We start from the raw sequence: 23,053 nt of genomic DNA, 5'->3' as shown, positions 1-23,053 counted from the left end.
ATGGACGGTTATCAGCAGGGAGTAGCAAAGGAGAGAATGGAGGAAAAGGTAATAAGAAGCAGGTATAAATAGTAGGTACAAAACAGACAGGGGGAGGTTAAGAATAGTATGGGAAATGGAAAAACCAAAGAACTGGTATGTACAATCATGGACATGAACTAAAGTGAGGGAATGCTGATGGGAGGAGCGGTAGAGGATGGAGGGGAATAAAGGGGGGAGGAATGGGACAGCTATAATAGCATAATCAATAAAATATATTTAAAAACATAAAATAGAATACTCAAAAAAAAAGAAAGTGAAAAAATATCACCAAACAATAAGTGTTGGTGAGGATGTGGAGAAAAGAGAACCCTCATAAACTGTTGATGAGATTGCAAATTGGTGCAGCCACTATAGAAAACAGTATAAAAATTCCTTAAAAAATGAAAAGTTGAACCACCTTATGACCCAACAATTCCACCTCTAGGTATGTATCTGAAGAAATCCAAAACACTAATTCAAAAAGATATAAGCATCCATATGTTTATTGCAGCATTATTTATAATAGGCAAGATATGGAAGAGGAATGGAGAAATAGTACATATGTACAATGAAATATCACTCAGCCATAAAAAAGAACTAAATCTTGCCATTTGCAACAGCACAGATGGACCTAAAGGGTATTATGCTAAGTGAAATATGTCAGAGAAAAACAAATGCCATATGGTTTCACTTATATGGGGAATCTAAAAAACAAAACAAATGAACAGAAACAAACTTGGATACAAAAAGAAATTGATGTTCGCCAGATGGCAGGTGGGTGAGGGATGTTTAGTCACTATGTTGTACACCTCCAGAATCTAATATATTGTATGTTGAGTGTTACTGAAAAGAAATTTTTAAATAATAATAAACAATAAAAATAAATAAACACCACTCCTTACCCACTCAAAAGAGTCATCTTTTGCTCTTGGTGATAGATTTTACATTATGCCATAATTATTCCATGATGAGTGCTTATTAATTACATTATTATTATAGATTAAATAGACTAACAAAATTGAGTTATGCAAGGACCAATGAACAGTGTATATAATGAAACATGATTATGATTAAACAATTGCTATGTAGTTGAAGTCCAAATCAAAGATATTTTAAAAAATCATCTGGCTCCATAATGGTCAAAGGGGCTCAGGGGGCTGGGAACCACATCCCCTGATAAATGGTGCTGTGCTTCATTTGATGTGGTAGCCACAGCACTAGTTAAAGGCTTGACCTGCTGTAGGTGAGGAGAAAAGGAGAAAGTGATGGTGGGGACAGGTAAGGGTTCATGTGTCTGGATAGCATTCCAGTCCAGGTGAATTGGTTGCCAGAGTCAAGGGTAACTTTCTAAAACTGGAAAGCAATACAACATCCCCCAAACCTCTGGACTTTCTGAGGTTGGTTTCTCACATAGAAATAAAAGCAAAATATTTCACATTAAATGGTGTTGTGAACTTCTAATCACAATATTCAGTTATATTAGGATTCTTTTTAAAAAGAACATTTATTGGTTTTTATTCTGGTATAATTTATAGAGACTGTGGAAAAATTTAGAGAAAGGGAAAGATCCCATAATGTTGTGCCATAGTAATGTCAGATACTAATAATAAGGGAAACTGGGTTAGGGATATACAGAAACATTGTACCGTCTTTGTCATTGGTAAATCTAGAGCCATTCAAAAATTTAAAAAATATTTTTAACTAAATATCTACCCTGGCTCAATCATTCCTGTATTCATTCGCTTCACTCACAGTATTATTTACTGAGCACCTACTATGTGCCAGGTACTGCTTCTGAAGATACAAAGATCAAAAAACCCCAACATGATTCCTGCCATCAAGGAGCTTACAGTGCAGTGGAAAAATGAAATAAACAACACTAAGGGATTGTTAAATCATAGAAGGAAGGTGTCAGTCACCTCCTTCAAAATTAAAAATTTCAAATCATGTGCATGTCTGCATTTGTCATTACTGTGGAGGGCCTACCATATTTCTGATATATAGTGGGTGTATAATTCATGTTCAGAGAGTGAATGAGTAGAATATGAAAATGGGAGGATGAATGGATGGGTGAATGCATGGATCCCTGTACAGATAAGGTTGACTAGTGCAGGGAAGTCACTACTCTCAAAATTAAAAATGATCTCCTTGAGTCTTCATTGTAAAAGGAAAATTTTGCCCTGGCTGGTGTGGCTCAGTGGATTGAGTGCCGACCTGTGAACCAAAGGGTTCCTGGTTTGATTCCCAGTCAGGGCACATGCCTGGGTTGTGGGCCAGGTCCTCTGTAGGGGGCACACAAGAAGCCACCCCACATACATGTTTCTTTCTCTTTCTCTCTTCCTTCCCCTCTCTCTAAAAATAAATAAATCAAATCTTTTTTAAAAAATTAAAAAATAAAATGAAAGGAAAATATTTTTTTCTAAGCAACAGTTTATTAGAATGTCAAAAGGTGATATTTGACCACTCACATGACTGATTTTTTTTACTGTTTTTCTGCTCTTCTAAGAATATTTTTAATGAAGCAAACTGTTCTTTTTTTCATTTTTTTGAAAGGAAAATCTTTAAGAAGCTAAAGGCTTAGGCTGAAGACAATACAGTCTGGCAATTTGACAGCCAAGGAACAGGATTTCCAAAGAGGAGCAAAAAGCAGCTCTGGAGCCAAATAAGGGAAATCCATAACAGGAGGCCCAGCCTCCAAGTCCTAGCAGGAGCAATGATCTGAGTCTAGTCTTACAGCAGAAGGCCAGGTTAGCTATTGGTATCTCTGCAAGCCAGACCTGTGCTGGAGCACAAGACATGGGTAGGAAGCAACATGCTCTATGGGGGTGCTGTCTCAGCATTGACTATATAGGCAGGAAGGGTAGATGGGCAATATAACAATAATAGGCTGCACTCCAGCTGCACAGGGATGCACCCATTACCTATCCTCCCATTATTCTCACATTGCATTCGTTCACTCAATGAACATGATTAAACACCTGCTATATGCCTGGAATAGGGCAGGGCCTCCACAATAAGGACAAACACAGGTATACCAGGTGACACGGGGAGAAAATGTTTTTCTCCAGGCAACAAGAAGAACATTTACTGAGGCTTACAAGCTTGGGAGAGCACGAAACCTTCATGACATTTCAAGCACTTCAGTGAAGCTGGGGCAAAGAGTATGGGCTAGGGATGGCAAGACAGAAGACTGGAGGTGGTGACAGAGGCCAGACCATGAAGGGCCCTGTGGGTCCTATAAGGAATTTAGACTTTTTCCTGATGGCAAGAGAAGCCAGGAAGGGTTTCAAGCACAAGATGTGCCTGGATGGGGCATACAATCAGATGTAGACATTTACAGAAGACATTTGGCTAGCTGCTGTACTGTTGTGGGGACACTGACCTAGGAGAGCTACCCTGGAGGCAGGGAGATCACATGGCATAGTCAAAAAGTAGAACTGGGATTGGATACATCACTGAATGTAGGAAATACAGAAGTGGGAGGATTTGGGGATGACTTCCAAGATTCTGGCCTAGGTGAATACACAGAATGCCAGAGTAGACTAATAATGACAATAAACCCAAACACTGTGTGTTCCCAGGGTGTGTTAGCCACTACCAAGAGGTGAGTGAGTGCTGGCGTCCTAGGGAAAAGTGGGTTTTCAGTGACCTATTCCAGTTTCTCACCCTGCAAATACTAGCACTGCCTTTTACGTGCACACTCCAGGCTTTCTTCCAAGTAATCATCTTGCTCAACAGGTCAGGATATATTAAATACACACCCAAAAAGTTTAAAGTAAACATTTTTAGATATAAAATATAAAAACAATCCCATACCCTTATAAACCAATTTCTACAAAAATTTTTATATAAATATGTGATTCTATATTAAATAAGCAATGTTCTGAAGTTTGTAGTTATCACTAAATAAACAGTACTCATTTTATATAAGCGAGCATACTCACCAAGGTAAAATATCCAACTGAAGCAAAAATGGGGCCAACATGGGTGTGTTTAAAATTAGCCAGTAATTTCAGAGGAAAAATCAGGAAGTTGGGTGGGATAGAAAAGCAGCATATGATTGGCTAGTTGATTTCCCAACATAGGGTAACCTTGGTGAAAAAAAGGAGGATTACATAAGCCCATCTGTTTTTCAGACAAGGAATCACAAATTGTGAGTGCTTCTATGAAATTTTCTACTCAGCTAATGATCACTACTGTAGAATGACTTTTAATATTTTTAAATTAAAAATTTCAATTACAGCAAAAAGGAACAGTATCTAACTTTCCATGCTAATATCTGAAGCTGCATATGTTTAAAAAATGAAGTCACCCTTTCTCTATTTTTCAAGCATACATTCTTCTCTATTCTTTTGTCAAATACAAACCATCACCTCTCCTACAACAATATATTGTTGGTACCTGATTCAATATACCTTTGCCTCCTTTAGTTTGTACCAATGCAAACTTGAAATATTTTAATATGATATGTTAAATTATAACTAGGATAATTAAAATATAAAATACCTCTGATCTGTTTATTCAATACAATCATTGCCATAGGAACAAAGAAAAAACAAGTTAATAAGTGCATATATTTTGTGTGAATGAAAATATGTACACATTCATTTTAATATTTTATTAACATCAGAAAAAATCAATAAAAAGCTAAGAATAAGGTAAAAAATAAAAAATAAAAATTTCAATTACAGTTGACATTCAGTATTGTATTAGTTTCAGGTGTACAGCATAGGGGTTAGACATTTATATAACTTACAAAGTAATACCCCAATAAGTCTTGCACCTACCCATAGTTATTACAATATTATATTCCCTAGCTCTACTTTAAATCCCCATAACTATTTTGTAATGGTCATTTGTACTTCTTAATCCCTTCCTCTTTTCCATTCAGTGTTCCCAACCCTGCTTTCCTCTGGCAACCATCAGCTTATTCTCTGTATCTATGAGTTTGCTTCTGTCTCTCTTGTTCATTTATTGTTTTTTAGATTCCATACATAAGTGAAATCATATGGTATTTTTCTTTCTCTGTCCAACATGTTTCACTTAACACAATATTTTCTAGGTCCATCCATGTTGGCATAAATGGTAAGTAAGACTTCATTCTCTTTTATGACTGAGTAATATTCCATTGGTGTATATGTCTTTTCTATTTCTTATATATTTTTTGTATATATTTAGTTTGTGGTTACCATGTGCTTCATATGTACCAAGCTATGTTTATAGCAAGATATTCTAAGCTGATGGTTGCTTAAGTTTGAACACATTCTACTACCACTGCCATTTTACCCCTATACATGTATGTTTATGTTATTACTTGTGTGTGTTTGTTAATTTACCTTTGTAATTATACATGATCATCCCACTTTTGCCCTTTAACCTTTGTACCAGCTTCATCTAATCTACTGTTGATTCCCTCTAATGTATTCTTCATTTCACTTATTGCATTCTTCATTCCTGACTTTTTAAATGTTTTCTACCTTCATTTTTCTTTTCTATCTCCTAATTAAAGTTCTCACTGAGATAATGTGTTATTCCCCTATGCTCATTGAGCATCCTTATAACCAGTGTTATGAACTCTGCATCTGGTAGATGGCTTGTCTCCATTTTAGTTATTTTCTGGAGTTTTGTCCTATTCTTTCATTGGGATTATATTTCTTTATTTCCTCATTTTTATTTCCTCTTTGTGTTTGTGTCTATGTATTAAGTAGATCTGCTATATTTCTCAGAGCGGCCTTATGTAGTGGATGTCCTATGGGGCCCAGTGATGTAATCTCCCTGATTACCTGAGCCAGGTGCTCCAGGGGTGTCCCTTGTGTGGGTTGTGTGTACTCTCTTGTTGTAGTTGAGCCTTGATTCCTATTGGAATATCAGTGGGTGAGACACCCTCAGGCTGATTGACTGGGAGAACTGGCCAGTGAACAAGCTGTTGTGTGGGGGCTGACCCCATGGAGCAGGATTTGCTTTAGCAAGGCTCAATAGCTTGCTGAGCCCACTTGTGGAAATAATTGGGCAGTGCTCTGGTGTGGTGTGAAGCGGGCCACTAGGTATGTTTTTTCTGGGGCTTCTTGGGAGGTGCTTCCAGTGCAAGCCAAGGTCAGCCACTGCCTGCGTCCAGCCTGTGGCTGCCTGCTAGGAGCTACAAAGTGATCTTCAGTTGGTTGCTGATGGTACTGGGCTTTTAAGCACCTGGGAGTGTTATGCTGTGAACCAAAGCCAGCTGCCTCTAGTGCTGGGCTAAGGGCTGCTTAGCAGGAGGCACAGGGCATGCCAAGGCCAGCTGACACTTTTGACACCTTTGAGACATTTTAGGAAAGTCTGTAGTGTGGGACCAAGCTGGTCCTTTGTGTGGGTTAGCTTTTGAAAGAGGTTCCAGCCAGGCACATGATTTGGGTGGAGTTGGATCTCAGAGTATAACCAGGGTAGCCAGATTAATAGAGCTTCAAACTTGGTGCCCACCTGTACCAGCAGGCTGTGTGCATGGAGAGCTCAACAAAGGAGCAATGGCATGTACATGCATCTCCCTTCCAGCCCTTGCCCTGAAGCCAGACAATTCAATTCCTCCTCATATGTTCCTGGTACCCCTCCAGCAGCTCTCCCTTCTCTGGTGCTTGTGTTTGTGACTGAGGGCAAGTGTTTGTGACTCAGTGACTCTGTGTATGGGCCCCTTAAGAAGACTCCTGGGATTCCAGAAACACTCCATCTCATGCAGACTGAGTCCCCACTAATCTTCACAGCCAGCTATCATGGGGACTCCTCTTCCCAGCACTGATGCCCCAGGTTAAGGAGCCCTGTGTGGTGCTGGGACCCCTCACTCCTCAGTGAAGACCTCTACAACTGAGATAGCCCTACTGATTCTTTACTATCACACATGGGTGTGGGACCAGCCTGTTTTGCATTTCTGTTGCTCCTACCAGTCTTGATTGGCTCTTTATGTCCTTAGTTATGGGAGTTCTGTTCAGTTAGTCTTCGGGTAGATGTCCCATAATTTAGTTGCAACCCCCCCCCCCAAAACAAAATAGCAAATCTGATGTAGCTATGAGAGGAGGTGAGCACAGCATTAACTTTCTCTGCCATCATGACTGGGAGTTCTTGACTTCTAATATTTTGAAAGTACAAAAAGTACTGAGTCAAACCTATGAATCAATTCATAGCAATCAATGTGAATGTTAAGTATACTACACATGGTCTCAAGGAACTAGCTATCACCTCTTATCTCAAAACTTCATCACTTATAAGACATCTAGGATGCAGACATCTGTCAGCATCTCTAAGAACCACATGTATGCATATAACTTCTATTTTGAAATAAAAACATAATGGACATGACCAGTCAGTATCAATCAATTTTATTTTAAAAACTGAAAATTATCTCAACTGACCTAATTAAATATATAGTCATTTAAAATATCATGTCCTTCCTTCTAAATCAACTCATCATAAACTTGACAACATAGGTGGGAAATCTGGGAAGTGTACAGATTGACAGAGAACCATATGAATTCAGTTCACATTTTACATAATGGGGCTGAATTGCTGACCTAAAGTTTCACAAAAAAGTTTCTCAAAAACTATGGCAGAGACAAAAGTCAAGTCACCTCTTTCCCAGAATGGAATTTCTTCACTAAACAAATCCCCATCCCAAACAACCAAACAGGGAGTTAAAACATTTTAGAAGCAAAAAGTGTAGAGAAAGATAATCACAGTTATGCAGTAATCTGGCTTTAGTTTTCTCTTGATATTTTGTCTTTCTCTTATTTACCTAGAAAGTATTTTGATAATAACAAATAGTGTTTGGGGGCCTAAATATTTTATTATTATTTTTAAATATATTTTATTGATTATGCTATTACAGTTGTCCCATTTCTCCCTCTTTATTCCCTTCTGCCCTGCACACCCCTTTCACTCACATTCCCCCCCCCTTTAGTTCATGTCTGTGGGTCATACATATAAGTTCTTTGGGTTCTACATTTCCCATACTATTTTTAACCTCCCCCTGTCTATTTTCTACCTACCATTTATGCTACTTATTCTCTGTACCTTTTTCACCTCTCTCCCCCTCCCACTCCCCTGTTGACAACCTTCCATGTGATCTCTATTTCTGATTCTGTTCCTGTCCTAATTGTTTGCTTTTGTTTTTGTTTTAAGTGTGGTTGTTAATCATTGTGAGTTTGCTGTCATTTTACTGTTCATATTTTTATCTTCTTTTTCTTAGATAAATCCCTTTAACATTTCATATAATAAGGGCTTGGTGATTATGAACTCCTTTAACTTGACCTTATCTGAGAAGCACTTTATCTGCCCTTCCATTCTAAATGAAAGCTTTGCTGGATAGAGCAATCTTGGATGTAGGTCCTTGCTTTTCATGACTGTGAATATTTCTTTCCAGCCCCTTCTTGCCTCTAAGGTGTCTTTTGAGAACTTAGGTGAGAGTCTCATGGGAACTCCTTTGTAGGTTACTGTTCCCTTATCTCTTGCTGCTTCTAGGATTCTCTCCTTATTTTTTATCTTGGCTAATGTAATTATAATGAGCTTTGGTGTGTTCCTCCTTGGGTCCAACTTCTTTGGGACTCTCTGAGTTTCCTGGACTTCCTGGAAGTCTATTTCCATTGCCAGAATGGGGAATTTATCCTTCATTATGTTTTCAAATAAGTTTTCAATTTCTTGATTTTCCTCTTCTCCTGGAACGCGTACAATTTGGATGTTGGAATGTTTAAAGATGTCCTGGAGGTTCCTAAGCCCCTACTCATTTTTTTTGGAATTCTTGTTTCTTCATTCTTTTCTGGTTGAATGTTTATTTCTTCCTTCTGATCCATACCATTGATCTGAGTCCTAGTTTCCTTCCTATCACTGTTGGTTCCCTGTACATTTTTCTTTATTTCACTTAGCATAGCCTTCATTTTTTCATTTAATTTGCGACCAAATTCAACCAGTCCTGTGAGCATCCTGATTACCAGTGTTTTGAACTGTGCATCTCTGATAGGTTGGCTATCTCTTCATCATTTAGTGTATTTTTTTCTGGTGGTTTGATCTGTTCTTTCATTTGGGACTTTTTTTTTTGTCTCTGAGCATACCTGCTACGTATAAGGGGCAGAGCCTCAGGTGTTCACCAGGGCTGGGCAACCCACATTGCTGCTCTGTGATGCTGTATGTGGGGAAGGGGTTGAGAGGGAACAATGGTGCTTGCTCCACTCTCTGCTGGATTTCAGTCACTTCCCCTGCTACCCACAAGCAAAGTGGGCCCTTCTGGTGCTGATTCCTGGATGGGTTGGCTTGTGTACATTCTAGAACCCTGTGGGTCTCTCCAACGAACTCTCCTGCGAGGCTGGGAGTTTCTCCTGCTGCCACCTCAACCACCACAGGTGTTTTCAATCAGTGGTTTGAGGCTTTATTTTCCAATGCTGGGACCCCAGGTTGCATGGACTGTCTCATTCCCTAAGTGTTCCTCCCAGTTTATCTGCACATGAATGTGGGACCACCACTGCCTAGCCAGTCCACCAGCTGCTGCCTTTCCCACAGTGCTCCACAATCCACTGCTTCGCTGGGTCTGCCAGCCGCCACCTTGCCCACCCTGGTCCTCTACTGCTGCTTTGCTGAGAGTCCCCTCTGCCCAGTGGCCCATCTCCACCCCTCCTACCAGTCTGGATGGATGTTTTTTCTTTAATTCCTTAGTTGTTGGACTTCCATATGGTTCAATTTTCTGTCGGTTCTGGTTGTTTTTTGTTTTTAAATTGTTGTCCTTTTGGTTTTGTGAGGAGGCACAGTGTGTCTACCTATGCCTCCATCTTGGCTGGAAGTCTGGGGGTCTAACTATTTTAAATGAAATATGAGAGTGAGAGAAGGAACCACACATTATTTCTCTCCCACTCTTTCTCCCTTACATCCCCTTCATCTAAAAACAAGTAAATAAAATCTTTTTAAAAAGGTTAGAACAGAAGCAATTGAAATAGAGTCTAAAAAACCAATACCAAAGATCAGAGAAACCAAGAGCTGGGTCTTGAAAAAGATAAACCAGATTGATAAATCTTTAAGCAGACTCATCAAGAAAAAAAGAGACAGCCAAATAAATAAAATTAGAAGTTAAAGAGATAAGTAAAAACTGACACCACAAAAATACAAAAAATTATAAGAAAATGTTATGAACAACTATATACCAACAAATTGGACAATATATTAGAAATGTGTAAATTCCTAGATATGTACAATCTTCTCATACCGCATCAGGAAGAAACAGAAAATCTTAACAGACTGATTACAGCCAATGAAATCAAAGCAGTAATCAAATAACTCTCAACAAAGAAAAGCCCTGGACCAGACTGCTTCACAGGTGAATTTTGCCAAACATTCAAAGAAGAACTAATATCTACCTTCAAACCATTGCAAAAATTCAAGAGGAGGGAAGACTGCCAAGCTCATTTTATGAAGCCAGTATTATACTACTTTCAAAACCCAATAAAAATACTAAGAAGAAAGATAATTATAGACCAACACACTGATGAACATAGATGCAAAATCCTCAAGAAAATATTCACAAAACAAAAGCAGCAACATACTGAAACAAAAATGCAGCATGATCAAGTGGGATCTACTCCTGGGATGCAAGGTTGGTATAATATCTGCAAATAAATTAACATGGCACACCACATCAACAAAAGGAATAATAAAAATCACATGATCATATTAATAGATGCAGAAAAAACATTTGACAAAATCCAGCACCCATTTCTGATAAAAACCCTCACCAATGTGTGAATGGAGGAGATACACCTCAACACAATGAAGACCATATATGACAAACCACAGTCAACATCATACTCAATGGGGAAAAACTACAAGCATTTTCCTTAAGATTAGGAATAAGATAAGGATGTCTATTTTCACCACTCTTATTCAACTTAGTATTGGAAGTCCAAGCCACAGCAATCAGATAAGAAGAAGAGATAAAAGGCATCCAAACTGGAAAGGAGGAAGCAAACTGTCATTGTTTGCTGATGACATGATAGTGTACATAGAAAATCCTAATAGAGGAGGAAGCTGAACACCAAAGAGAACTGGTGATTTATTTTGGGTTACTCAACTAGTAAGTAACACCACACTCCAAATCATCACTTCCAGCTCCAAGTACTGGCTCCTTTTCCCACACTGTGCTCCTTAGTAAAACTACTTCAATTTTCTTTCCTATCATAAATTGCAATGACCTTTGAACACTTGTTACTTATCTGCGACCAGCTACTCTAATGCTTTCTGCTACCAGAGCTTAGAAAAATGACTTTCAGTGCCTCATTTGCAGAAAGCTTGCTGTTGAATGCTCCAGAAACACACCCAAAAAGTTCTTGGACAATGAGGCAAAGCCATCTCTAATTCCACTGCTAAGTGTGATCTGCTTCCACTGGCTTTTGAGCCATAAGGATCACTTGTACCATAGTACTGTGTCTAATGCATCATCAGACACCATAAAGGAGAAAGGTACACTGTTCAGTCTGAGCTCAGAACCTATAGGGTGAGCTAAAGGCACTGCCAGCATTGTGCCCACCACCCCCCTCCCCTGCCACCACCACCCAGGCAGCCCTCCATCACCTTCCTTAGAACTGCAGCACTAACTCAAGTGGCATCAAACACTCTTTTCCCCTCCCCAATCCATTCTCCACCACACACACCTTCTGTGTATACTTGGGGCTCTTGTTATTCAGGGCGATCTCCTAATTAGCAGCCTGAGCATCACCTGCCCACTTGTTAGAGATGCAGAATCTGGGGTTCCACCCTAGATTCAGAAATTAAGACCTACACTTTAACAAAATCCTAGTAATTTATAAGAAATTGAAATTTGAGAAGCACTACTCTAGGAAAGGACAAAGCAAGTGAACTTACTCCTGTCTGGATGCCACCCCCTGCTGTCCTTGGGTACCAGTTCTTCAGGCCAAGTTCTAATGATTCAGTACCAGACCACCTACTCACTTATTCCCCTAGCGTATCCAATTCAGCCAGGTTTTGTTTAGCAAAATAGCTTGGGCTACTTTACCTTAGAGTATAAATAGCTAATAATACCTACAAACAGTAGGCTCCAATGGATTGTTTACTGAGAGAACACAGTGGTGCCAAGAAAGTTTTAAAGTCAGAAAAACCTGGGTCTGCATCTCAGCTCTCTCAATACTCAGCTGGGAGAATCTCAGAACTTTAAGTTCTCTCTGAACTTCCCTTTCTGCTCTGTAAAATAGGGATAGTGTCTGCCTTACATAGGGAGTAGACATACTGCAAAGTATCTTGCATACCATGTCTGGCATATAGTAAGTATTCTCTCTTCCTTTTGAATGAATAAACTATAATGTCAGAAATAACTGAATTTCAAAATAGTGTTGATGCAAATGAATATCTAGTCAGTATCCTTCCTGCTGGTGTGGCCACATGGGAGGCATTTTGGAGTAGGTAAGCATTTCTTGTGACATAAAATTGCATCTATCAATCACCATCAGCTTAGTTTCACTGCACACTTGATAACTTCTCTTGCACTAACCTATACTTCAGAGTCCTCTGATTAAAACACCCTTTTCCTTCCTCCTTGAAGAAAGTGTTTAACTGTCAAATTAAAAGGCCAGAAATATTAGCAGTGGTGGAAGTAGGTTGAGCTGTTTACACTGCAATAGTTCATGTTTAGCACTTAAACTATCATTTCAGCAATATCATCAATGTACAAATTATTAACTAGAATTATTTTTATTACTCAATGTAACTGGTAAAATTACACTTTACCTGACTTTTAACTTTTCAGTCTGATTATTGACTTTACTTGAAAGAAATTAATTTGAAAAATCTAAATGAAAATATATGAAAAAAATTTTTTAAAAATTATCGGACTGAACATGTTGTAAGAATTAATAATGTTTCATTAATTTATTAAAATACAGAAAAGCACAAAACATGAATGAAAAAAGTATATTTAACTAAAGTAAAAGTTAACATATTTGCCAAACAAGAAACAGTATAAACCAAACTAAAAATCAACCTACCACCTGAGAGATTTCCCAACACAAGTAGCCAACAAAGTCAGTAAGAAGACAAATAAATCAATAATGAATATAAACAAATAATATGAACATGCAATTCCCAGAAAAGCAAACTCACTGTCAAATAAACATGAAAAGATTTGTAACCTCTCTAATAATTAGAGAAAATGCAAATTAAACAACAAAAAGCTACCACATTATACTCCTGTAATGGGCAAAAATATTGAAGTGTGACATCACTAAGTATCAGAAAGGAAACAGCACAGCAGGAAGCGCATATCTTGCTGGTAGAATTGTCTAGCAAACTCATATACCCACTTTGGAAAGCACTTGAACACTGTCTGAGTAGCTTGACAAGCCGGGGGTGAGGTGGAACCAGGAACTGCACAGGCAGGCCTCATCTGCCCTACAGCAGTGTTTTCCAGAGTGGCTACTGAGTACAACAGGGGCCCTGGGAGCTTATTATGAATGCAAATTTACCACCCCAGCCCAGACTTCCTGCCTAGCTGGGATGCATTTTTTTAAAAAGATTTTATTTATTTTTTGAGAGAGGAAGGTAAGGAGAAAGAGAGGGAGAGAAACATCAATGTGTGGTTGCCTTTCATATGCCCCTTACTGGGCACCTGGCCCACAACCTAGGCATGTACCCTGACTGGGAATCAAACCAGTGAGCCTTTGGTTTGCAGGCTGGCACTCAATCCACTGAACCACACCAGCCAGGGCACTGGGATGCATTTTAAGAAATACTCCAGCAGATTCTGATGCATGCTCAAGTTTCAAAACCACTGCCCCAGAGAAACTCTCACACTTGAGTTCTCACCTATTTCAACAGGATATTGTATCGGGATATTAGGGACATGTTTTTTGACACATTTTCTAGGAAGGCTGTCTGACAAACTGGTTCACTAAGATAGAGTGTCACTGCAAGTCAAGGGACAATGTGTAGATAATCAGGTTTCCTCAAAGTACACATTTACACAAAGAGGTACATACAAGGATGTAGATATAAAAAGAAAACATTTAGCTCTGGCCAAGTCACTGTTTGTTAGAGCATCACCCCATATACCAAAAGATTGCAGATTCTATACCCGGTCAGGGCACATGCCTAGGTTGTAGGTCCAATCCCTGGTTGAGGTGCACACAGGAGGCAGTTGATCACTGCTCCTCTCTCACATGGGTCTCTCTCTCTCTCCCTTCCTCTCCCTTCCCCTTTCTCTAAAACCAATAAACATTTCTTCAGGTGAGGATTGAAAAAACATTTAAAAGTCTAAAAATAGCTGCCAACAGAAGAATGGGTACAACAGTACATTATACGGCAGTTAAAATAAATAAAATAGATATTTGTGAATCAGCAGGGATAAATCTTAAGATATAATGCTGAATGAATGCAAGTTGCACAATTACACCTACAGTGTGATACTATTTAACATTAAGTTCTAATATCACCAAAAATGATGTAATTTTGCATAAATAAACATTTGTATGAAAGCATCAGGAATACGTATCTGGGAAGTCCATCTACTCATCTCTAGATAATGCCTACTTATGGGCAAGAAATGAAAGAATGGGTTGGAGGAGCACAAAGAGAATATCAGCTATAAGACTGTAGGTTTTTAAAAAACTATCACACATATGTTAAAAGGTTAATATTTGTTAAATCTGGGTTGAGGTAAGATACATTACTTACAATATTATTGTATATTTTTGTGCATATTTGGAAAATTTCATAACTTTAAAATTTAAAAGTAGTATTTTGTTATATTTGTGAATACTGTACAAGAAGAAATTTTTCAAAGTCACAGCCTAAAGAGTTAGTGCTCCCCCCAGCCCCAGCTTCACTGGGGTATAATTGACAAATAAAATGTGTATATATTTAAGAGTAGTACTTGAAGTTTGATATACATATACATTGTGAAATATCACCATGATCAAGCTAATTAATGCATCCATCTGGTCATATACTTACCATTTATTTATTTATTTGTGTGTGTGTGTGTGTGTGTGTGTGTGTATCTGTGTGGTGAGAACACAATGTAAAAGAGGTAGGGCTTTTAAAAACTGAATCTTTGTGACATCTAGTGGTAGCAGAAACAGCTACAATTTAGTTATAACTAGAATCAACCTTGATTCAATGTATCATTTATATCTGAATTCTAGGTTTAATTAAATTGTCACAAAATTTAAAAGCTTGTGCTTTTGGGGGGGGTGGTCAAAAAAAAAAGCTTGTGCTTTTATTTTTATTTGTGTTTTTAGTAGTCTATACTTGAATATTTTTTATGAGGATGACACTTTGGAATAGGTTATCTTGCATATATTATGTGGTTCAACCACTGATCTGAATGTGTATTATTTCATTCATAGAGTTCCCCAGACAATGTCCCCCTGTCCCCTTGCCACCCTACTCTTTGGATCAGTGAGAGCAGTAGGAACAAGCTCTGAGCTTCTCCCTTACAACCTGCTACACACCCAGCTGGCTAGGTGTCCCTCCCTGCACCAAACCTGTACCTCTGCATGATCTTTCTAAGCCATATAAGGCCCCACAAGTTTTCCAGGTTCCCAGCTCTTCCTATGTTCTTTACATCCACACAATCAGCTTCCAAGCCAACCTATAGAAGGTGTCACACCCACTAGTTTTCTTTTTTTTCTTCTTTTTTGTTGTTGACACTATTACAGATGTCCCCATTTTCCCACCATTGTTTTCTTTATATCCCCTACTAGGCTGTGAATGACTTGAGAGTAGGAACCATGCCTGATTTCCTACTCAGCACGAGCATAAGCATGAACTTATATGAGCATATAAGTTCACCTCAGAACCTAGGACTATTCTTGGCATGTACTAGATACACATTAAATGTTCATTAAATTAATTTCCATTACTACAACCCAGATTCAGACCTTCATCACCTGAAGCCTAAACAATGGCAAATAGCATCCTAAACCCAAACCACCCTTAATACCACCACTTAAGGATCTTAAAATATCTCTTTGCAAAATAGCACCACTTTCTCATCTTTCATTCCCAATAAATTTGTTCAATGTACAGTCCTCATTTCCATTCTTATTGCCACCAGATACTGGCTAAACTTCTTAGCTTAGAATTTAATGTGCTTCACAATTGGATTCAGATCAACATTCTTGAACTTCCTCCCTCACTACATCCCTGCAGGGACCTGCTAGTTTTCAAGAATTGCACAGGCAATCCGGGCTTTGTTCCTCTGCTCACCTCGTCCTGCCCACACACAATCAATTCTGTACCTTTGTTCTTTGTTTTTTTGATGCGTTTTGGTCCCGCACTTCCTTGAAAACTGTAAGCGAGTTCTCTCCTTGTAGAAAGTTAAGTACTAACTGCCAAACTGGTCATTGGAAGCCTGCGCCATTATTTACCATCTTGCCTGTGCTTTGCTCAACAACTGGAAGAGGGCTTCTCAAAGGAACTAACTACCTCTCACACCAGTGTGTGCACTAAAAATCTAGCTAAGTCCTCAGAGTGGAGCCAAATAAGAGATATGTCGAAATGAGGAAAATTAGGCAAATGATGAAAGACCTTTGAGGAGTCAGCCTTGTCGGGCATCCCTGGCCCTACTTCCTCCTGCTGGAGGGGGGAGGCTGGCTCTTCAAGTCGCCCGTCCCCGACCCCAGCTTAATGCCTGGCGCAAGCACTGGTTTGTCCTCCAGCGCTGCTGCATGAGTAGCAACCCTGACGTCTTGGAGTACTATAGGAACAAACACTCAAGCAAATCCACTCGTGGGATAGACCTCAGCGAGTGTGCAGTGTGGATGCATGCAGACCCTGGCTTCGTTTGGAAGGAATTTCAGAATAATTTCGTGTTCATTGTTAAGGCTACTTTTCGTACATTCTATCTGGTGGCCAAGACCAAGGAAGAAGTGCAGGTGTGGGAATACAGCATCATATAGCCTGCAACTTCGGCCATCTGAGGGGTGGTGCAGATTCTGTGGGAGCCCCTCTCACACACCCTCCTCCCTCTAGCCATTTCCTGCTCGCTTCCCTCACAGTGCCCACACTTCAGCTCCTTCTTGCCTAGAGATGGCCCAAGCTCTAATACCACAGCTACTGAGGAAACCAGAAGTAAGCCAGAGTTTCCCTGCCTTACTGATTATCTGATTCTGTCCAGCTGTGAGACTGGAAGAGTGTGCCATGCCAGTTTACTCACCAGATACGACAGCTGGTCAAACTCAGACTGTTCATTGATGTTCATTCGATGATGTTTTTGTTGGTGGCCTGCAGCCGCTGTCCTACATTAACTCTGCCTACCCCTCACCCCATGGGAATGGATCTCAGGAGACATCTTACTACCAAGGCCTCAGGCTTCCCTGATCTGGATAGAGATATCAGTGGGCCCTCTGGGGACCACTTTTCTTCACCATTCTGGAAACTTCCTTAAATTCCACCATTCAGGTAGATAAAAACCAAGGTTCCTTGTCTTGTGGGGTAAAAGAAGCAGACATTGTATCCAACATGTCACCTCCCCACCCTGCTAAGCCAATCCATCTCTCTGAACAGCACCAAAAGGAAAAGCTCCTATGGGGTGGACACAACAGCATCAAGAAACCAGAATGCACCATGGCACCAAGAAGAATCTTTCTCCGTAGCTTAGACAACATGAGACCATGGAAAGCTGATGTAGAAGGCCAACCTTTAAGACACCAAGACAGGCAGCATAGTTTAAATTTGCCATGCAGGTTCTCCCCAATGTGCTCCACAGCTTTAACCAGTGAATGAAGATAGCTACATGCCGATGGGCCCCCTAGCCATCATCTCTGGTCTCAGATCCCCATGCAGGTCTGATGATTACATCCCAATGAACTCAGGAAACATCTCCAGCCCACTGCCTGAGTTACCTGCTAACCTGGAACCTCCCCCAGTGAGTAAAGATCTCAAGCCTCAGAGGAAACCATAGTCATCTCCCCTAGACCTGAGAAATCTTTTTACCACCCAGGAATATCAATCTCTAATCAGGACCCACACTGTGCTTTGCAATTAGACCAGCTTCCTCTCTCCAGAAAAAAAAATGGCATTAATTCTGCAAGATTTTTTGCCAATTCTGTTTCCAGAGAAGAAGAAGAAAGCATCACCCAAATAAGGAAACACTGAACAGTCAATTCCTTGAGCAGGGGTGCTCTGATGTGCACAAAGAACTTCAGCCTAGATTATTTAGCCCTGGACTTCAATCAGCACCACCAGACCCTGTACAGCAGAAACTTATCTTTTCAGAAGAACAAGGAGTAGACTATATCCAAGTGGATGAGCAGAAGACATGAGCTCTCCAGAGCACAAAACAGAAATGGACTGATGAGAGGCGATCCAAAGTAGAAAGAGGAAGAGAAAGAGAAAGGGAGAGTGAAATATCAATGCAAGAGAGAAGCATTGACTGATTGACTTCCTATAAGTACCAGAATAGACTGGGGATCATACATGTCCAGACTGGGGATAAAACTTGCAACATAGGCATGTGCCCTAACCAGGAATCAAACCTGCAACCTTTTGATTACAAGATGGCATGCCAAACAACTGAGCCACACTGGCCATGGCAATGGTTTGAGATTTTTCACTAGAATCACACTGATGTTCACCACAGGTCAAGATCCAAAGAGAATGTCTAATTTCCATGGGCTTGGCAAGAACCTTTGGGAGAGAGGACCTATTTGTATACATTAAATGGAGAAAAGAAGGAAGCAGTGTCCTCCAAGAGAGGACTCACTCTGATGGACTCCAGCCCCTGCCCTCGCCCCCACATGTTGCCTATGTTTGCTTCTCTGGCTACACTTGTCTGTGCACAGAGCCTCGAGGATGCTTAGGGTTGGCTCTACAGCCACAAGAGACAGAGATGGAGGATTCCACAGCCATGGACTGGCATGTAGAAAACTCAATTCATTCAGACAGAGTAGGAACAATAACAACAAGACTTAAGAGAATATTTTTCTGAGTTTGGTTAAAAATCTTGCCAATGGTGATTTGGAGTGCAGACTGAAGCCAGTGTTACTGACAGGAAGACATTGTTTGATTCCAATACCTGAAATTGACCTCTCTCCTGTACTTCCATGGAAATTAAAAATTTTCCTAGCAGAGAAGCCTCAGCCTCATCTGATCCTAACACCTGAAGACATGGTTGAAGAGATCAAGAACAGCAATGGTGGGAGAATATGCACTCCTTACATCATAGGTTGCAGCAGACAAATAATTTCTATGTCCCAAAGAAAGACAATCCAAGTGATGGAGCAGTGAGTCCTGGGCTCCACAGTAAACATATCAGATGACACCAGTGGCTTTAAGGACATAATGGTTTAAGCTCCTACCTGTGGCTGGGTATTCTATTCCCATTGGCCTTTCTCCAGTGTATTTTCAAGTGAATCATATACTATCTTCCTTTAAAAGACCTTGAAAGCTTGGGTGAGTAGATATTATTGCTCCCATCTTGAAGAAAAGATATTTGAGAACCAGAGGAGGGTGTACTTTGCCCACGATCACTCATGGATCTGAGACACAGAGTCAGGTTTAGAATAGATCTGGCCACACTGCCCATTGCAGGTTCATTCCACCATCTCACACTGACTCTGAGAGCTTTCAGGAAGTCAATCAGTTTGGTCAGCCTCAGAGACCTATGGGTAACATGTGCAGACATGAGACTGATCATCCTCTCCTCTCCCTTTCATAGAAGTGTGTTTACTTTTATGCTTGAATGTATGTCAAGCTAGGGTTTCTTTGCATGGTGTGCAAATGGGGAACTCTGACATAATCAGTAATTACCATCAGAAATAACTCCTGGCAATTGGTGTAAAATCCATTCTTGGATTGCAAGGTCTACTTGCAATGTGTTTCCCATGGGTAGGCTAATGCTTCCCATGGGAAGTCATAAATTTTCCCTGGCTATCCTGTTCCAGACCCAGGCTCTTCAGTGATAAAGAATTATGATCAGGAAAAAACCACAAACAATTAAAAACCAATGAGTTGCATTTCCAGGTTTCCTGGCTAATTCCCCATCCCCTGCTTTTTGGAGTACTAGGGTTTAGGAGACTCAGACAAAAGTCTCACTCGGGCATGGGATTTTATTTGATGCCTTTTCCCGATCCTTCTAAGCACCTGTGGCCAGAAGACAGATCTGAACAACTGGGAATTAAGCAGTTACTGCTCTAATGTTTCAACTGACACTGTATCCTTTATATGAGGATGAATCAAATAGGCAGGCAGGTCCATGACAGTCAGGGTTACTCAGGACAGTTGTAGGCTTTACTGCATGGTTTGGGGGTTTCAGAGTGCCCCAAAAGTAAATAAATGCCAAAGACTTGGTTTTTTCAGATCATAAAGAAGTAAGTTTGATGTTAAAGGCAGCAGGATCTGGTAACATCATTTTCTTCCTGGATCAAGGTGGAAGGAAACTGCTGAATCAAGTCCTTAGTGAGTGCAGAAAGAGCAACGAGAGGGCTCCCTCACCTTGGTGCCAGCTCCATTTTACCACACACAGAGGCTGGAGCTGTAAAGAGCTGCTTTCTTCCCTAAGTGACTTGCAAAGAGTCACAGAGCCTCAAGCAAGAATCCAGGGCTGCAGATGGCCAGCTCTCATAGATGGTAGCTTCCTCATATGTGGGGCACCTGTGTTTAGACCATGGAGTACCTGACACAGGCCAGCACAGAAAAATTGCATGCCCAAGTATAAAGAACTACACCAGATTGAAAATAGAATGGAAAAGAAGATACAGCTGAAATTATGTTGATAGTGAAATGTCATTCAGTTGACAAAAGAAAATCTGTTTCTGTAAAACATTTCCAGAGACACATTTACTGCAGGAAGCAATACACACTTCAGTGGCATGACTTGTCTGGATGTGATTAATTAGCGATTTTAAAAAAACAGATGACTTCACTCTCATTTTGGGAGTGTATGTAATTATGTCCTGCTTTGATTAAAACTGCTAATGGAAGGCTACTCAAAAGCATAATGATTCAGGGATACAAAGTACAAATAGTTTTTGAGCTGGCAGGAGCATATGTTCCTGAAAAAGTCACAAGTCAAAATGATGCTGGCCAAATCTTGTTTTTTGATGAATATAAGGCATGTGTAACAGAGGGTTATGATTTTGACCAGGTTCTGTGATTATTTTTAACAAAAATCATCCCAGATTCCATTTCAAGTCAAGTGCATGTATAATGTCTGCACACTGTACAGGGCTCTCCTTCCTCAGAGATTTGGGAATAAAGAGAATAGGACAATGCAGCAATTAATTCCACATTGTTTTCTGCAGTTTCTTTTTGTTTTGTTTCTTTCCATCTTGTTTTGTTAGGAAATTCCTCCACTTAAGGAATTGTGCAGTACAGAATGGGGCACTGAGGGTCTTGAGTCTATAAGTCCCTAAGGCCACAAGCCCACAAGAACTTTGGGAGTTTAGCTTTTTTGCAAAGGGATGTGCCCTGAGGCCCCACACGCAGCCTGGCTGCAAGGGCATGGAGTGAGACAGTGGGAATCAGTGCCCAGACCACCACACTGCGGAGCCAGAATTGACCGAATCACGGCTTTTAGGTCTGAGTTGAGATTGAAGGCTCCCCACAGGCCTGGCTTTCTCTTCTCAAGGCCTCCTCTGTCCCCATTCATACCATTTTGTACCCACAATCATGCCAATTTTAAAAGTTCACTGTTCTTTTACTATTTCATTTCTGGCATTAATAAAAGTTTTATAAGGGAGGGGGAAAAGCCATTGATTGAAATTGGGATAAGCCCTTATAAATTTTAATTGGAAGACAGATAGATGGCTCATGTTTCTGAATAATGTGTTACACCAAGTTGATCTGTAATATTTTGACAAGAGACTGGAGACAGTGACAGCAGGAAAGTGACAAGTTAAGAAACCCATTACCTGTGGCTTCAGAACATGAGAGAAAGAGGAGCAAATATTAGGCTCACTGTATTGCACTGAAAGTATGATAACCACAAAGAGGTCGAGAATGACACCAACCTTATAAATTGGGCACTTGGAATATAATGAAGCCACTTATGATACTAAAGAAGTGAGGAGGAGAAAAAACTCCTAGGAAAATAAAGTCATCTCTGTTTTAAACATAGCTATTTTTTAATGCTCTTAGTATACCCAGATACATTCAATAGTTAAAATATGTCAAACAGAACAGGGCAACAAGACGAGCCCCAGCACATACCAGCTGAACAGCTCTGAACAGTTACATTATGAAAGTTCATTTTTCCAGACATTCAAACACAGGCTCATTTCAACAATCTCATAAATCCCTAATAAAGCCTTTGGCATTAGTAAGTGCTCAGTGTTAGTTCTCTTCTCTCTCCTTCATGGATTCTCTGCCTGACTCCTTCCCACCCAGTCACAAGTCCCCTCTGTCTTGCCTCAGTCTTTATAGTGTGTGTTTAAGCTGGATAATAGGCATCAGCCCTGCTCCTAATTTAGAGTCAGGCTCCTTGGTAGGAACACAGCCCTTCCTAAACACTGACTGCATGGCTGGGCCAAATCCTTGCAAAATCCTCTCGTGTGAACTATGCCCTTCACTAACTCTCTCCTACCTTGATCTCCCCTGCCCCCCACCCTACCTGTCTGTTCATGGACAAGAATCAACTTTGAATAAGGCCTCCCACCTCCTTCCCTAGAGCCACAGTACTGGCACCCAGCTGATAGTGAACATGGAAGCTACCCACTCCATTGTTGCTGTCATCTGACTCAAGGCCCTGTGGTCTTATGACAGTTTACCAATCCTCAGTTCTAGGGCACCTCCAGTATCCACTGACTCTGTTCTACCCCTGTGTTTGTTATGGGCTGTTGGAGAATGTAATTTAAGAGTTCTGTTTGATAAGATCTCCGTTTACCTAGCACAGTATCTAGCATGTAATAGCAGCAGTAGTAGCAACAGCTTCACTATTTAGTGCTTTCTAAATGAGCTTTCTAAATGTTCAGCACTGCTTGAAAAGCTTTACATGAATTATGTCATTTAATCTTTTTTTTAAATCCTCACCTGAGAATATGTTTATTGATTTTAGAAAGGAAGGTAGGGTGGAACAGAG

General features: G+C 40.2%; 1 pseudogene; it reads left to right on the top strand.

Annotated features, from left to right (window-relative positions):
• Window positions 1–22,711, top strand: LOC123821151 (annotated as a pseudogene).
• Window positions 22,712–23,053: the final 342 nt, after the last annotated feature.

This window comes from Phyllostomus hastatus, unplaced genomic scaffold (genome assembly GCF_019186645.2).
Source record: "Phyllostomus hastatus isolate PE091 unplaced genomic scaffold, TTU_PhHast_1.1 phas_contig_38, whole genome shotgun sequence".
Taxonomy (NCBI): domain Eukaryota; kingdom Metazoa; phylum Chordata; class Mammalia; order Chiroptera; family Phyllostomidae; genus Phyllostomus; species Phyllostomus hastatus.
The sequence above is the reverse complement of the archived record's forward strand: the minus strand, read 5'-3'. Positions and strand labels throughout refer to the sequence as shown.